The 6,028-nt window shown below is 29.1% G+C and overlaps 1 long non-coding RNA gene across 1 annotated transcript; it reads right to left on the bottom strand.

Moving 5' to 3' along the window:
* Positions 1–2,492: 2,492 nt before the first annotated feature.
* LOC142597627 (uncharacterized) lies at positions 2,493–3,624 on the bottom strand. The gene is made up of 3 exons (XR_012832311.1): positions 3,405–3,624; positions 3,124–3,305; positions 2,493–3,052 (listed from the first exon to the last, which is right to left on the bottom strand). It is a non-coding gene; the product is annotated as an uncharacterized LOC142597627 (long non-coding RNA).
* Between the last annotated feature and the right edge of the window lie 2,404 nt (positions 3,625–6,028).

Below are 6,028 nucleotides of genomic sequence, written 5' to 3'. Positions count from 1 at the left end.
TGATAATTGAGAATGAAATAGAAAAAAAAATTAGCTAGAATCGATAAATTTAATATTAAAAAAAACACATCATTTACGTTCTCTGATTCTTTTTTTTTGCACACATTTCAATAAATGACAGTTTTTTTAACGATTATCTAGTTTCAAGATCATCATCATCATCATCAGTGATGAATGAAAAAGTACATAACATTCTGATTGAATCAAAATGACAACAAGCAATGAATATATTGATGTTCCCAATTGAGAATTTTCATTTTTTATTCATTCTTTTGCCATTTCTTTTTCCCTTCAAATGGTCTATGGTTGTTGTTGTTGTTGTTGTTGATGATGAGGATGATGATGATGGCCTCGTTTCGGTGGGCGATAATTGATTTTTTTTTCTCTCGGTGATTTCCTTTTTTTTCAAAACATTACACATTTTGAATCGTACTTTTTTCATTTTAATTATTTTATTGATTGCCTAATTTCTTTTTTTTTTGCCCCATACGACATCGAATAAAAACTACTGGATTGCCGCCATATATATATAATCATAACGACACAAGTCATTTGACGGTCATACACCGACGTCAAGAATTTTTTTTTTTTTTTTTTTATTTTAAATCTAAAAAAAGTCTTTCTATTTCGTTGTTGTCATTTATTGGTTTGTCAGTGAAATGAAAAGAAAAAAAAATGTTCCAAATGTTTTGGAACACAAGCACTAAATGGTGGTGGTGAAGACCGTAAAATTTGAAAAAAAAAATTTACTTCGATTACTTTCGCACTCATACACGGTTGTTGAATGTTATTTCCTGGAATTTAGAATCATAGTTGTTGTTGTTGTTACTGTTACTGTTATTGTTGTTGATGGCAAACGATTTGGTGATCAATTTTATTTGATCACAATCCATATATATGAACACTATGAATAAGAGAAGCGATGAAAAAAATGGCTTTCAATGGAAAAGAGACATACACACACACACAGAGAATGGTTTTCTTTTTTGTTGTCTTGTTTATTTCGTTTCACATCTACCGGTTCGTATTTTGTTGATGATAATGGGTGCTTGGATTTTTTTTTTCTCTTTCATCACCACGATCCCTATTTCCTAGTTGATTATTGCCTTGAACAAATATATAGACAAGGCTAACTTTTAGTCAATCTAATTGAATGAGGGTGAAGGGAATGAGTGTCAAAAGAGAAAGAGAAAGAAAGTGTGTGTGCGAGCGCGGGGAATACGACAGATGACCATACCATCGATGCTTAATGATAATTTGTGAAATGGTCGCATCGTTTTTTTTTATATTTATTTTTTTTCTACTTTAATTCTTCTGTATTTTTTTCGCTAAATATATAAGCCGAGCCTGTCATCATCATCATCATCATCATTGTTAATGGATGTGATGATGAAATGAAATATAATCAAAAAAAAAAAAATAATAATAATGAAGCAAACAAGAACAAAAGACAAGAAAAAAAGTTAACATCGATGATTACATCATCATCTTGATGAACGAAACAAACGAAACCAATTTGAACCGTTTTAAGCAGAATAATAAAGGATTCTATTTAGAATTTTCTTGGATTAAAAACAAACAAACAAACAAATGAACGAACGAATGAACGAATGAACGAAAAAAACACATATGGAACATCGACCAAATCAGCCTAGTACGTATATAGTAGTTAGAGAGAGAAAACTAATGATGATTTGAGCTAAGAAGAGGAAAACATTTTTATTGTAAATCGAAAACAGTCATAATAATAATCAAAAAAAAAAAAAAAATTCTTGTTCCATGTGTGTGTGTGTATGTGTTATAAAGCACACGCACATACAGGATATAGAATATTCTACATCATGTATGGCTAACACAACAAGAAGTGAAAAAAAAATTGTAAAATCTCTTTCTCTCTCTCTCGTTCTCTCTTCTGTATAAACAAAATCACAAAATCGATATAAATACACAGCATTGTAAAATTATCAATTTTGAACAAAAAAAAACCAGCCAAAAAGAGTGAAAGAGAAAGAGAAAAAAAATCAACGAACCAGTTAAATCGACACATGAATACAACACAAACGCCCATATTTGTTCGAAAAAAATTTTATAATTTTTTTTTCATCTTCTTTTTTCTATATAGCTTTTTTTATGAATTTCTCGAATAGATTGTTGTTTCGAAAAAAAAAATTTCCGCAAACATCAATATTCGTTTTACGTTGTTGTTGATGGAATTCTTCTATATTTCATTATACATCATCATCATCATCATAATCATTGGTAGTCATGTGTGTTATCAAATAACAAATAATTTTTTTTCTGGTTGTCTGGTTATACATTCGAATAATAACAACAACAACAACAACAATGATGATGATAACAACAACAAATCTTTTTATAACAATTCTCAAACTTACACATACACACAAACGAACGAAAAGGATGAATTGAATGAATAGAGAATATGAATTCAATAATACAACACAACAGAAGAATCACACGAGTATAGAGAATTGAATGATGAATGAATGATGATGGAATATTTTGTTATTGTGACATGTCATGTGAATTGTGTATCCCTCAAATATACACAGACACACACACACACACACACATGCACACATAAAAGATTAATTAAATCAGTGTATATATGCGTGTGTGTGTGTATAATGTACCTGCATTTTGAAAGTGAATTATTTAAATTAAATTCAATAGAATGGAATGGAATGAATTGAATTTTTCTTCTTGTTGAGAATGGATCATTTTTCCTCGATTCACATGTTGTCGTCGTCGTCGTAGTCGTTGGGTATGATGATGATTCAGAATTATTAGTAGAAAAAAAAGTCAATTGTGAATTGGAGAAAGAATTTCCCATTATAAATTTGAAATGTATGAGGAAAACGACGACAACTACAGTGTCATAATAATGCAATGATGATATATTGCCCATATCATTAACAGCAAAGTTTGAATGAATTGACAAACACCAAAAAAAAAAAAAATAATAATAAAATTTTCATGAATCACAGAATTAATGGTGGTAGTCGGGGTGAACATCACTGAATTAGAATCCCTAAAACAAAAATCAACATTCGAATATTGAGACAAAAAAAACAATATACAGAATTCTGGATCAATTCTTACTGTGATATGTGATATGCGTGTGTGTGTGTGTTTGTAAATAATATTATATATCCCAATCACACAAACGCACGTACTGATATGGAATTTTTTTTTTGTTCTTTCTCTTTAAGATACTCGACGATTTTTTTCTCTCAATGAAAAAATAAAACTCATTCGTCGTCGTCATCGTTTGCTAATCATCACTACAAGATGATGAATGAATGAAAAACAGAAGAAAAAACAAAAGAAAAAAAAACGCATTATGTTTTCAATACACGAAATCAAAAGAATTCGATACATACATACACACACATACTTGTGATGATGATCAATATTATGATGATTAAAATATGATGATCCTTTTGTTCTAAGCGTGATGATGATTCCAAAATCGGAAATCAATCGATGAGAATCGATGAATCTTTTCATTTCTGACCATCTGGTTTCTTTTGTTACGAATGGATGATCCAATGAATTTACGAGTTTGAAGTTTTTTTAAATAAAAAAAAAATAAGAAAAGTCATTGAATACATTTTCATTTTGATGATGAATTTGAGTCAACAAAAGGCAAAAAAAAAGATAAACAAACAAAAACGACATGCATATAGGAAAAAAAACAAAACAAAAATCGATATGGTTCATCATCATCATCATTTTTTTTGAATATTCTCGAAAGTCTCCCTTCAAATACAACAGTACATTATTATTATTTTTTATTTTTTTTTTGATGTTTCAAATACATGTTTTTCATCTCGTTTTTATTTTGTTTGAATTTTTTTTTCTCTTTAAAAAACTTGCTTGGATCATCATCATCATCATCATAATCATGCCCGAGAAAAAAAAATGAAATGTAATGAAATGTTTACAGTCGTGGCCTGTAAAACTTTGGCAAAATATAAATGAGAGAGAAAGAAATATCGATCGATATCGAACTTTTTTTTTTGTTTCATCAGTGGAAATGATAGACGAAACAAAAAAATTGATGGCTTTCAACAAGATGACCACTCTGAACGAACGAATGATGATGATGTTAAATCCAAATTTTAAGAATGGAAAACAAAAATTACATATCTTCGTTATCCAGTCATCCATATATAATAAATAAATCTATCTATATTTGCCATATTTATTTCAACGAATGGAATGGTTTGTTGAATGTTTTGTTGTTCAAAACACTAATTTCATCAATGACTATAGAATAACTGTAGAATATTCGCATATTATGGAGTTTTTTTCATCATCATCATCATTCAATTTTGGAAATGCAAAAAAAAACGAAACGAAACAAGAATTCAAACGAAAGAAAATTTCAACTTTTTTTTTACATTCGAATTTTTGAGAATTTGGATTGGTGAATCGGTTTATACTCGCCCAGTCTCGTCGCCTACCAAATCATCATTCTGTGTGTCTGTTGTTGTTGTTGTTGTTGTTGTTGTTGTAAATCAGATTTATAATCTCTGATTCTGTGTGTGTGTATATATGCAGTCAGTACATTGTGTTTAACATAAAAAAAACAATGAGAATATAAAAATCCTTTATTTTTTTCGCAACAAACACACACACACAGACTAGAGCTTAGGCCTTTTTTGATTGTTCCAGAAACAAAGTAAAAAAAATGGCTGTAGGATGAAATTTTTTTGTTTTGTTTTGTTCGCTATTATCAAGTTTTTATTATTATTATTATTATTCTCGGGATGAATACAATCAACGATGTTTTTTTTTTTTTTTTGGTTTTGTTATAAACTATGATGATGATCATCACACAATAACATTATCGCTATCAACAATATCATGATGATGATGATATGATCTAAAGCGAATGAAAATAGAAAAAAAAACTGGACCGGCCAACTTTGTTTTTTTATCCGATTCTATGTTGATGATGATGATGATGATGATGGTTCTCTTGGGGCTATCATATGATCATAGAATGGTATATAACTATGCCAATAACATCATCATCATCATCATCAACAACAACAATAACGATATGAATGATAACAAACGATGATGATGATGATGATATATATGAAAAAAACACACAGTAACATCATTACCAAAAAAAACGAAAAAAACCCGACCCTGTTTACTGACTATTATATAATCTAATAATGATCATCCATTGGATGTAGATCGCAGTGCGATCATCGCACACACACACAATGGACAAATGATTTCTTCATTCATTCATCCATTTAATTCATTTAATATTTTTCACCCCTCCTATTCGTTACAAACAAAAGAATAAAAAAAAATTCGTGTGAATTCTTATCATTTTCCTTTCATTCACCATATTTTTTTTGCCCCTGCTTCAACGATGAAAAATGACACACACACACACACACACACACACAACGAAAACATGGATGCAAAGAATGATAATCATCATCATCGTTTTGGATAAATCAAGAAATTATCATTGACTGTGCTTATGAGCGGGGGCGGTGGGTGGTTGGTGGGGAAACAGAATCATTTATTTTAGAATTTTGGTGGCAAAAAAAAAAGAAAAGAATTTTTTTTTCTGTTTCATTCCAAGAATTTTTTTATTCATTTCATTTCGTTTTTTATTTTATTTTATTTTATTTTTTTTATTGCATTTAATTCTTGTAAGTTTTTTTTGAAGAATAAGAAGAGAAAATCCTTGGTCATAATAGATAATAAATGAAATGGAATGGAATGAAATGAAATGACAAAACCGGAGCCCAAAAAAAAAAATATATGACCATTAATCGTCCAGTGAATAAAAAGTCATCAACCATCATCATCATCATCATAATAATCAAAATAATCATCATATGATGAAAATTGTGAATATTGAAAAAAAAATTCACAATTTTTAATGTCAATTGCAATGAAAAAAAATGACATTTTCAGCCATTTGTAACAAAAAAAAAAAATGACAATAAAATACAAATTTAATAATCAG

This window comes from Dermatophagoides farinae, chromosome 6 (assembly GCF_024713945.1).
Source record: "Dermatophagoides farinae isolate YC_2012a chromosome 6, ASM2471394v1, whole genome shotgun sequence".
NCBI classification, from domain to species: Eukaryota; Metazoa; Arthropoda; class Arachnida; order Sarcoptiformes; family Pyroglyphidae; genus Dermatophagoides; species Dermatophagoides farinae.
The sequence above is the reverse complement of the archived record's forward strand: the minus strand, read 5'-3'. Positions and strand labels throughout refer to the sequence as shown.